Genomic DNA, 12,671 nt, shown 5'->3' on the forward strand with positions numbered 1-12,671 from the left:
CGACGTGGATGGAACTGGAGGGTATTATGCTGAGCGAAATAAGTCAATCAGAGAAAGACATGTATCATATGACCTCACTCATATGAGGAATTCTTAATCTCAGGAACAAACTGAAGGTTGCTGGAGTGGTGGAGGGTGGGAGGGATGGGGTGGCTGGGTGATAGACATTGGGGAGGGTATGTGCTATGGTGAGTGCTGTGAATTATGTAAGACTGTTGAATCACAGATCTGTACCTCTGAAACAAATAATACATTATATGTTTAAAAAAAAAAGATAGTAGGAACAGAAAAATGAAGGGGGTGGGAATCAGAGGGGGAGACGAACCATGAGAGACGATGGACTCTGAAAAACAAACTGAGGGTTCTAGAGGGGAGGGGGGTGGAGGATGGGTTAGCCTGGTGATGGGTATTAAAGAGGGCATGTTCTGCATGGAGCACTGGGTGTTATATGCAAACAATGAATCATGGAACACTGCATCAAAAACTAATGATGTATGGTGATTAACATAATAAAAATAAATAAATAAAAATTAAAAAATCATTACCAAAAAAAAAAAAAGAAGGGGAGGGAAGGACAGAAATGACACGGTCTGAGCAAGAACAGAGACAAAAGCCATGGAATTGTTTTGCTAAGGGCTTTTTTTTTTCCTCCAGAATCCATCGGACTCATCAATGTTTGGTGTCCTCCCTGCACACATCTAACTCACCACTTGTCAGACAGGGCCCTCCAGCTCCAAAAACTTCGTAAACTCAGACTACGACTTATGACAACCAGTTCTCCAATACTCTGATAAATGAATCCATTAGCGGTAATAGCTAGCAATCAGTTAAAGGTAAAAACTCCTCCTCTCCCTCACTCCCAGCCGGTGTCTCTGCTTTCAAGAGAACTTGGAGAGTTTCAGTCAAGGAAAATAACTCAGGTGTCATTTGAGGCATCGTGGGAGAAATTCTCTCATCATTTGCATTTTAAGTATTTCCCCAATTTTTATTATTGTACCACCGGATGATTTTGTCCTATTCTATTACAGGCTCAGTATTTGTCTTTAATTCTTTCCACTGACCGTGATGTTTTACTGATGTGTATTTCATTGTGTTTGCTTTTTAGGTGATAGCTCAGCGGTTTATTAAATGGTCTCAGCTAGGTGGGGTAAACACATGGCTAGGGTTTTGTTTTTCACCGATCACTTTCTTCTCTGGTAAAAGAAAGAGGTGTGAGAAAGAGAAGTTGGATGGCAATGTTTTAATGTTTTCAAGACTAACGGACAAATTAAGTGTTAGACAAATGAGGCACTATAGTCCTTTCACCTTTTAATAATAGCTACTGCTTCTTTAATAGCTCTATCTAGCAAGCACAGGTATGTACAGTATCTCACTGAATCCTCACAACAACTGTATGGGGTAGCGACTGTTATCATCCCTATTTTACAAATGAGGGAACCGAGGCGCAGGGAGGTTACATAACCTGCAGGAACATCCAAAGCTGATACACAGAAAAGCTGGCATGCATACCCAGGCACTTGGATTCAGAGCCCGTTTTCTTAATCTTCAGCATATAATGTCTCCCTATTAAAATATAACAGAAAAATGAATTTGGAAGCACCTGAAAGATCACAGGCTACTAGGTAAAATATTATTTTGTGAAGAAGATGAATGCATATCTTCTAATTTATTTCCTTCAGATGAATCTGTTTCTCTTCCAATGTATTCTGACATTTGTAGACGTAGCAGAATCAAAGATTACTGGGTATTTGTCTGTGGTAACATCAATTTTGAGATGCTGGACACTCTACCAGTAAGTGAACAGCATTTTACTTTTAATGATATATTAACTGTAACTGCATATTGCCCTGCTTAGAATGCACATTATTGGTGAGAGGCACTGGGCTGTCACACCGAGTTCTGCAGGGGCTGTTTCGCAGCCTGATACTTTCCATCATTGTTTTAAAAGTAATAATGTAAGGGCGCCTGTGTGGCTCAGTCGGGTGTGTGACTATTTCAGCTCAGGTCATGATCACAGGGTTGTGAGATGGAGCCCCACGTCGGGCTCAGCACTGGGCGTGGAGCCTGCTTAAGACTCTTTCTCTTTGCCTCTGCCTCTCACCCCCAGCTCATGTGTTTTCTCTCTCTCTAAAAAAAAGAAAAGAAAAGAAAGTAATGTAGAACATTCTCCTTATATTTCCAGTGACAATAAAGGGGATACAGAAATCATATTTGAGTCTCAAAATGACAACTATGAAAGAATGAACAATTATAAAGCAAAGGCTCAAGAACTGAGTTGTTGAAGTAAATGCAATTGCACATACGTGAATTGTTTTGTTCAGTATAGCCCATCTCAGAGGAGAGGGATAAGGCAACAATCGCTGGAAGAATGTTTGCTAGTAATTCATAAGAAGAAACACAGCCCTGGTGTCGTTTCTCATCAGGGAGAGGGAGTTCACTTGAACAGGACATTGCTTTTCCCAACAAAGGAGCCAAGTACCCATCTCCTTTCAATGCTAGAACATGGGGCAAGACTCTCCTTTGGCCAGAACCAAACAAGGAGAACAGAGCACTTGCACTGGAGAGACACAGATAACTTCAGGCTTTGCAGATAGAAGAAGCCGCCATTTTACAGAGTGATACAGTTGGATAATAGCTGATATCACTCTAGAGAGGCGTCTCTGGCCATGCACAGTTCTGAGGGCTTGAAACATACTAACCCCTTTAATCTTCTCAGTAATAGGAGGTATTAGGGAGAATTTCTACCCCCATTTTGCAGAAAAGTTAAGTAAATGGCCCCAGAACCATTTTTCGGTGTTTTTCACCAAAACCACAGAACCAAGATTTGGATCTGGAAAATCTATGCTCCTAGCCACAATATTATGCAGCTTGTCAGGGGAAAAAAAAAAAAAGGTTCTATTTTAAGTGAAATTTGAACTAAATATGAAAGCCCAGTGGACATAAGCAGAGAACATGAACCAGGTAAAGCATTTAGAAGATCAGCACATCCTAAAAGAAGTGAGATCTGGATGAGAACGAACAAAGCTATCTTCTTACCTTGTGTAAAAGTTTTGAAAAAAAATTCCTAGTTCAGAGGTGACAAAGTGGAAGTGAGGAGAGAAAGGGAGAAGTTGGCAGGGGGAGACATTAGAAATGAATATCAGAACTTCACAGAATAGAGTTTGCAATATGCTGGGCAGAATTATATTTCAGGAAACCATATTTCGTGTCATCCATAATTCTGTTCTCGGTAAGTCCCTTTGTTTTCTGAATAAAATGCTGAGATATGATTCCATTATTTCAGGAGGTAGATATTCAGGCTGGGAAGACCCATGTGACTCTTGGTGGTCATAACTGGAGAGCTCAAGCATTCAGCAGCACCCATTAGGGAATGTGGCCTCCACAGGACAGTTTCTCTCTGGTTGTGCTCTGCATTTTAGAAAGTGACTCAAAGATCTCCTGTCATGATAGCTAAAGCTTAAAACATGCCAACAACCAAAGCCCGGGGGTTGGGGCAGGAAAATCATTTTGTTCCTTGTAAGGCTAGATGGGATAATTAAGTTATAAAGAACTCAGAGGTGCCGGGGGAACTATCACAATCATAAACAATGATTAAACAGAGCCTAAAAAGAAGCAAAAACCATCAGGCTTTCTAAACAGAACAGTAGGCTACAGAGAAGCAGTCTTCACATGCGAGAGCAAACATGAGGCTTTAACTGGGGACATTCAACTTCAGGGTGAATTCCGGACTCCAGATTTTATAAAACACTGAAAGGCATTTCAAAAACAGGTAACGGAATCTCCAAGTCTGTGGCTTTTTAGTTTTGATCTTTGGAAGTAAAGAATACACTGGCCTGGGGTGGTTTTAATGCAGTCTTTCTTGGCAATGGGACTTGCTTGGCTGGTGTTTTGGGGTTTCAGGGTCCCACGAAGGAGGACCACGATGGGCCCTAACTCCCGCAGTGAGTGTGGGCTCACCCCCTGGAAGCTCCTGGAGCCATCATCGGAACCCCAACCAGTGCCAAGAGCAGATTTTTATTTTCTGTAGCTGTCAGTAGAGTCCTGTGTTCCATACATGTAAACAAGGCTTAATTAGGACTTTTATTTGGAAAAGAAAAAAAAATTGGTTCTTCGGGGGAAAGATTTCTAAGGACCTCCTTCAATACTGTATAGCACAAACACAGAACATGCCATATGAACCCCACTTGGGAAATTCAAATAAGGAGCTTTAGAAACATAACGTGATTTGGCAAGAGCGTGATTTGAATGTGGTTGTGAGGTCCCACTAGCAACATATGCTTTTACTAAGCTGCGCTATTCCTTTCTTTCACAGCCGGAGCTTTTAAAACGTTACTTTATATTTTCTACGATTATCATTCGGAACCCAAAGTAGTTAACTCTGAATAAAACTATCCTATTATGAAATTAGAGCCTGTCCTGAAAGAGAGGGGGGGAAGATGTTTGAATTTGACCCCTTTCTCCTCTCTCCACCCCCTCCAAATACACTCACAAACACTGAAGCAGTGTTGGGTGGGGGGGAGAGGGGGGAACCAAGGGGGAGAAGTCTGCTTATGATTATGAGTTGAACTTTGAACTCTTCCTATTGTTCCTGCCAAGGAGTTTTGAATGCTAATGTAAAAAGATATATATAAAGTTAGATCTGCTAAGGTATTTTTAAGAGTCTACTGTAATGCACCAACCTTTTTTTTCCTTGCTTCATTGTTAAAGATAATATGCCCATCGAACAAAAATGCTTTCAAGATGTAACCATATTTTGAAATGAGTATCATAATACATCCTTTGCAAGCCTGGAATTTGGAAACAAAGCACTTGCTTTAATCTGTTTTTCTTCCTACCTGATGAGCAGAACGACAATGCTGCTGGAGAAGGTTTAGACATGTCCCCAGTCTCCTTTGCTTTTTTTCCTTTCTTCATCATGTGGAACCTGACAACCTTTCTTTCTGAAGCTACATAAATTAGACAGGGTGAAGACTATCAGCTCTCATCCTAGCTCCCAGACAAGCCAAGACAAGAAAGGATATGCCTGCTGACAGACAGACTTCCAGTTTTTCTGCTAACCCGGTAGAGTGGTAAACTCCCCGTGCTCTCCTCGCCACTGAAATCACAACAGAGGCTAGATCCCAGGCTTTCTTTCCTTTGTCTCCCTTCCACGTAGTTGAGAGGATATTTCACGTTATGTAAAAGAGGACGAATGAGCCAAATGTATCATCTTCCTTGTGAATCCCCACCCCGTTTCACAAAGGCTCCTAGAAGGATCACCTCCTGCGTCAAGCTTACCTGAGAAATCTCAGCACGATTGAAGTGACAAGCCCTGACTGAAGTGACTTCGCTGGTTGAAATGGTTTTCAAACTGAAATGGGTTGATTTTTCCCTGCTGAGGTCTGGGTCAGCAAAAATCATTTGTGCTTTTTCACAGAGGTCGAAAAACAGGGACAACCAAAGAAGAAGTAGGTCTCAGTTTTGCAAAGGGAATGACACATCAGTCTAACCATCGGATAAGGGGAGATAATCAGTGATGTTTCCGTGATAGGAAAAGCCCCTCAGGACTCAGCGAGTAAGAAGGCTCCCGATATATTTTAACTGAATCTGGATCTCAGATCTGTCTTTGAGAGCGAGGTTTCCATGCGGGCCTTCAGAAAACCTTTATTTTCCTAAAAGAGGTTTTGGGTAAGATTTCAGGCCTTCGGAGGACAATGTAAGGATCTAGTTTATTCATAGAAATCATTAGTCACCCTGAAAAACTTTCCATTGTCAACACCCTCAGGCCTCTAGAAAGAAGATCAATGTTATGAATTGCAAAGCCTACCAATCTTCTCCAATAGTGTACAACATTCCATTAGGGGAAACCTGATCTCAAACAGAATAAATCTCTATTATTTCCAACAGACATAGAGACTTACAGATGGGGAATTTCTAAACAATTATTTTGGGGTCTTGGTGTTTTTCTTCTGCGTTCTGCCCCATTAATGGTAGTATCTAGATTCCAACAAAAGCCCCCTCCATGGGAAGCCTAGGGTCCCTCTCCTCCTAGGCAGATTCAAAATGCTGGCAAAATTATTCCAACCTTCTGGAATTTAGCAAAACCACTGCATTACTAGACAGTTATGTATGCAATAGTGTCTAATTGGCTAACTGTGGGAATAATAGATGGACAATTGTTATAGTTACATTCTGATGAAATCTGGATCGATGTGGCTTAAATCAAACAATATGGTGACCCTAAAGTTAATGTTTAAAAACAAATAAGAAAAAAAAAAAAAGGAAAACTAGTACTTACATACTTTTATCCCCCCCTCTTATCTGTGTACATTAAAAACAAAACAACAAAAAACCACTCAGGGGCACCTGGGTGGCTCAGTTGGTTAAGAGTTGGAGTCTTAATTTCGGTTCAGGCCATGATCTCAGGATCCTGGGATCGAGCCCCGCATTGGGCTCTGAGCTCAGTGTGGAGCCTGCTTGAGATTCTCTATCTCCCTCTCCCTTCTGCCCACCCCCCACTCTCTCTCTCTCAAATAAATGAAATCTTAAAAAAAAAAAAAAAAAATTCAGTTTTTCACTCATCTGAAATGGTATAGGTTAGAGAAGATTTTGGAGATTTTGAATTTGAGACAAAAATACAGTTAACGTATATTAAATATATTAACTAATTTACATATATTACCAAACTTTGCTATCAATAGAAGTACAAATAGTATCCCTATTCTACACATGAGGACTTAGAAGTTTAAATGAATTAGGCAACAACATACAACCAGGCAGTGAGAGAGCACTATCTGAATCTAAGGTATCTTTATGCCTACTTAGACTCTTAAACAGAGTGACCTGGAAATTGTGCAGAGAATGAAGAGATTGAGAGAAGAGATTGAGAGAAATGTTCTTGCCCCTCTTTGCTTTTATTACTATCTATAAAACATGAAGTCTTGGAGAGATTAGAACCCTGGACTTGTGGACTACCCCCTAAGTGATATTGTGTTATAATTTATAATTTATAATAGCATTTTCCATAGCACCTTTGTGGCAGAACTGAACCCAGAAGAGGCAGAAACCTCTTCCTAGGAGAGTGGCGTGGGGCGGCGGTGGGGGGGCGGTGGGGACCAGCAGAGTCAAGGACACAGTATATTGCTCTGGTCTTCCCTCCTTAGCATTCCCCAAGATCCCACTATTAATGTCACATTCCCCAGGGTGGAAGAGAAATGAGTTTTCTGTCCTTTCCATCAAAATATCATCATTTTCTCCACAGAAATCAACCTTTAGTAGACACTTGCTCACCATTCTGGCCAAATGTAATGAGAAAAAAAAAAAATCGGTGGTAACAAAATAAAACTAGAATGTGTCAAGAGTCAAGAAAGTGTCTGGCTTAAATTTCTGACTCCTATTTTTCCCTTAGCAGAATGTTGTGTGTTCAAAGTTCCTGAGAGCCTTGTGTTGAACGTCCAACAGAAGTCACTCTTCATATGTCACTACATCCGAAACTGGTAGGGAAAGCTGAAAGAGGGAGGTTGAAAAAGAAGGAGATGACGCAGGCATAAGCATCATCCTGATGAGTTTATTGAGATCCTACTAAGACATAGCACCGTACAGAAGAAGAAAAGTGGGTTTGAGAGCACTAGATGCAAGTCCCAGTGTGAGGATCTAGTAGACATGTGCCATAGGGCACATTACTTCACCTTTGAACATCAGTTTCTAACTTCAAAAACAGCGAATGACAGAGGCTAATTTGAAGAATTGTCCGAATGGAACCAACTTGCCCTTTCCCTGTGTGGGGAAGACTGTCATTGTCACTGATATCCATTGTTTCCATAGTAACTGATTTGGATTGTAACTACTCACCTGGAAACTAAATTTCCCACTGACCCTTGCAGGGAGGTGTGGCCACGTCAGTGCCTTCTTGCCAGTGGAACGTGCGTGAAAACAATGCGTGCTTCTTCCCAGCTTGATCCAAAAATTTGCCTGCACACCCCACCACCACCCCTTCATCCTCCCTCTAGTTGCCACTGCAATGTACAAAGTAACCCTGAGGATGACAAAGTCGCCATTAGCCTAGCTCCCTGAATAAGAGCCTCTGGAGGAGGGTTGATACTTTCCAAGAACTCTTTTGAGGCTAAATAAATAAGGGAGGGGGCAATTTCCCTTAAGAAACTAAATTTTCACTGAGTCTGTCTTACAGCAGCTTATCTTAACTAATGTACTCAGGCAATTCAAGGATTACAAATAGTAGCGTCTAAAGCCTAACTCCTATTTTTAGGAGTTTGCAATCCAGTTGAGCATTTAAGATAGACAACACAGGTATCTGTAACCCAAGGTAAGTTTGTGGACAAGGGTTAGCTAAGGGTATAGAAAAGATAATGCTATGTGTTCAACAAAGGATTCCATTTTTCCTTTGACCAACAAGGAATTCTAGATTTCCTAGCTCTCTTTGTATCTACATAGGAAAATGTGACAAGTTACAGCCAATAGAATGTAATGCCAGTTCCAAGCCTGGCTCTTCAACACACAGTGAAGTCCTCACATTGTCACTTCTTGCTATCCCAGAGGCTCTGACGTGAAGGGGTTGCCTTGGTGGAAGGCCCCTACCACCTCCTCATGGAGCACCACACCCAACAGAGCCACCTGACCATGAGGGTTGGGGCTGGCTAATGCCTAAAGGATAAATTATCTTCACAATGTGATAAGCCACCAAGATTTGGGGCTCTTATAACCATCAGCCTGACTAATACAGTGATGTAAACAAATGATCAGAAAAAAAGAAGAAAGTCCTTTGTGCTTAGGAATGATGGGAGATTTCTTCAGGAGTTAGCATTTGAACTCATGCAGTTAAGCAGAAATGAGGGAAGAGGATGGAAGGTGAATGTATAGTTATCGAGTTCAGATTTTATTTGTGGTAATTTTCCCAACTTCTTCAGACCAAATGCTTAGTAGGTAAAGTACTTTTCCTTGAGTCTCAGATGTTTTCAAGCCAAGAAATCTTTTTTTTTTTTTCCAAATGAAATCTCACATAAAATCCTGATATTTAAACAGATACTGGTGGAGTTACTCTTACTGAAGTAAGGACAGGGCTCTGGTAGCTCTGGAAGGTAGACACGTTCCTGGATTCTTTCATAGTGCCCACATACCCCCAGATCCCTCCTGTGGAACGTTCAAATGCCAAGGAACAGAATCTGAACACCACTCTATCAGACCACACTCAGATGTAATCTAATAGCCTTGTTCTAACTCTTCTTGGGGGATCACAGTATGCAATGAATTATAAAAGGTGCAGCAGCAAACTTTGGCATTTATCCAAGTACCTAGAAGACAACACCCTAAAACAATTCCATCATCAGAAGTAATCTATTTGGGATACCCAATCTATTTCTCTACTCTGTGCTTTCTGCTTTCTAAGGATAAAATTCCTTTTTGTTTGTTTGTTTTAAGATTTTACTTACTTATTTGACAGAGAGATACACAGCGAAAGTAGGAACATAAGCAGGGGGAGTGGGAGAGAGAAAAGCAGACTTCCCGTGGAGCAGGGAGCCTGATGCAGGGCTCGATCCCAGGACCCTGGGATCATGACCCAAGCTGAAGGCAGATGCTTAACGACTGATCCACCCAGGCGCCCCAACTAAGGACAAAATTCTGCATGATTCTTTTCTATGAAAATGATCACTGCAAAAGGACATTGAAGTCCTCTCAAAATCAGCTGGTCTGTTATAAAAGTAATAAGTCATGAGTCATGAGCATGGCAACTATAGTTCATAACCCTACATCGGCATACTTGAAAGTTGCTAAGAGAGTCAATCTTAAAAATTCTCATCACAGGTGAAAAATTCTATAACTATGTATGGTGAAGGATGATAACTACACTTACCATGGTGATCATTTTGTAACATCTACAAATATTGAATCATTATGTTGTACACCTGAAACCAATATACTGTTGTATGTCAATTATACCTCAAAAAAACCCCCACTGGTCTGGAATATAGTATATATGAACAGAGTAGGGAGAAAAATTATTTGATTTATGCTTGCTTCTTGTCCTCTCTTCTGAATTTTCTGAAAATTTTGTTGCTATATATCTCCTAAATATGTATAGACTATTTCGTTTAACCAAGTGGATTTTCATTTACTGGTTAAACTGAACCCATGAATTATGTAAAACAGAGGAAGAAACCAAGGTGAAGTCAGTAAATGTTGCGGGTAGAACTTGAACCCAGGGCTCTCTGTATTTATTCAACTCAGTGGTCCTCAACCCCCCACCCCCTCACCCCTCCAGCCAAAAAGGCTCATTCTATTGGCATTTACCCATCTCCATGATGATGTTTCTCTTGCTCATCTCACTTTTCTGGGAACCAAACAGTCTGGAAGCAAGTATTCTTATCTATAGTAGAATATAATAATACATCATTGATGGTCTCAAGAACGACACTGACTATGGGAAAAGATAAAATACATTATGCCTGTATTCTCAAGGAAGGGAAAGTTATATGAAACACATTTTAGAAAGTAGCTAAAAATTTGGCATTTCAGAAGAAAAGCTTCTGTTCCTTGAAATTCACTTATATGAACTTTATGAACCTCTTTATTGCCTAATGGCATGTAAATGAATTATATCCTTTTTCATATTAACAATAATAATAGTTGTCATTTATTACTTGCCTACTATTCATGAAGCTAGACATTAACCACCAAGCTTTACGACAACTCCAGAATTAAGTATTAATATCCCTAATTTACAGGTAGAGTGACTGAGGTTTGGCAAGAATGTGTCTTTTCCAACTCCACCCAGCTGCTAAGCAGTGATGTTGGTATTCAAACCCAACTCTTTCTTATTCCCAAAGTTATACACCTTCCAACAAACCACAGTTGCTATAGTTTTTTTCCACTCAGGCAGAAATAGGTTTTACAGGTGCTCATGCAGCTCTTTTGCAAAACACATAGTAATATTTAAAACAAGCCTGATGCAGACCTGTGTGGCATCTGTGACAACTGTCTGAGTGAAATAAGCTCTCTCATCTGTCAATGTCAAGAGTGGTGACCAGAGGCCCAAATGTGAAAGCTGAGAAACACAAAAGTTATTCCTATCATCATTTGCTGATGTGCTATTGCCAGAAGTCTCCCATTCCACCTCTAATAGTTTTTAATATCCTGAAGTTATTCAAGAGTGTATTGCATTTTTAAAGTAAGAGTTCTTGGCTACGCCTCCAAAAGTGACTCCACAGAGCGGGTGACCCACAGATGTCCTCCCCAAGTTGATACCGGCTGTTTGTCTCATCATTCCATAAGGCGCATTTGGTTTGTTCCAATCCCAACATTTCCTTTACACCATTACTGGGTTTCTTTCTCCTAGACCTTATTCAAAACCCTGCCCCATCTTACATCTAATTTACACCAAACCCTCCCAATGGGTTCTAGGATTTAATATTTACCTACAGGCCATATTTCAAAAACATATGTATGTCAATAGGATAATTCAGTAGTTTCCCACTCCTGAAATCTAAAGCTGAACAGTTCAGATAAACTCTCGCTCACAGTGGTTCTTTGTATGGCGTTGGAATTGGGGGCTTCTATTTGTCCACACCCTCAAGTGAAAGCTTTGGATACTTCAAAAGTGACCTTTTAAAGATAGTCTGGCCTTCTGAGACTCTGATAAAAACTATGATTCCTTTCCCCAGGAAAAAAGATACACAGGCACCCAAATTTTTGGCAACGCTTTCCGGGGACTCCCAGAACCATGGAAGTTTCTAATCCTAGGTTAAGATCTCTTGCTTTGAAAGGGAAGCTAAGACAAAACAACTCCCATTATCCCTGTTATGCTGACATCAAGCCAGGGAATTAGATTTTTTTTTTTTAAAGGAGTGACCTATCAATGAGAAGTTTATGTGGTATGATGCTACACAGACCAGTTATCAGAAGAGCCCCCCGGAGGACTGGGTATGTACCCTTCTCGGCAGGAAGCCTTCCACACCAGTTCAGATGGCAATGAACTGGTGTGGAAGTTCCTCCCCCGGTAGCCCCTGGGAGGCTACCTGGCATGTTTGGAAGACCATTCATTCATTCATTCACTTCACAGATCAACTAACGTTTCCTAGGCACAAATCCACCAGGTGTAGGCAATATATTGCGGAGGAAAAGACGAATAAGACAGCCCCTGAATAAACTCTGTTACCAGCTCTCTTCTGCTGAACCTGTTTGCCCAGGCTTACACCCACCCCCACTACAATTTTCAAACCAAGAAATATATCAAATTTCAGTCACATGAAATAAGGGCAATCTTGAAGGTTAAAATTCTTTTGTCACATATGGATCAAGTCAAAGAAGACTTATTTATTTCCCTGCGACCTACTGCACCTAGGAAGGTGCCATGAAGAGAGCTGGGAAACGAGGTTGCATCAGACCTATGAAGTCAGTGGTGGGTATGGAAGTCAGAGAGAACAATAGCTCCCATAAGCCTCAGTGCTTTGATGAGATCGAGGCAATTGACCTAACTATTCACATCTAGATATGGATCTGGTTATATTAAGCAATTATATAGGGTAGCTTATTCTTCTTCAATAACAGTAGCAGTAACTGTTCTGTAATTTATGGGACACTTCCTATATGGACAGCACTGTGCTAAGTAAGTGCTTTCCATGAATCATCTAATTTATTGTCTACGGGGCGCCTGGGTGGCTCAGTCGTTAAGCGTCTGC

The sequence above is a fragment of the Mirounga angustirostris genome, unplaced genomic scaffold, assembly GCF_029215605.1.
Source record: "Mirounga angustirostris isolate CCGP_5_RB_7025 unplaced genomic scaffold, mMirAng1.0.hap1 SCAF_15, whole genome shotgun sequence".
NCBI lineage: Eukaryota > Metazoa > Chordata > Mammalia > Carnivora > Phocidae > Mirounga > Mirounga angustirostris.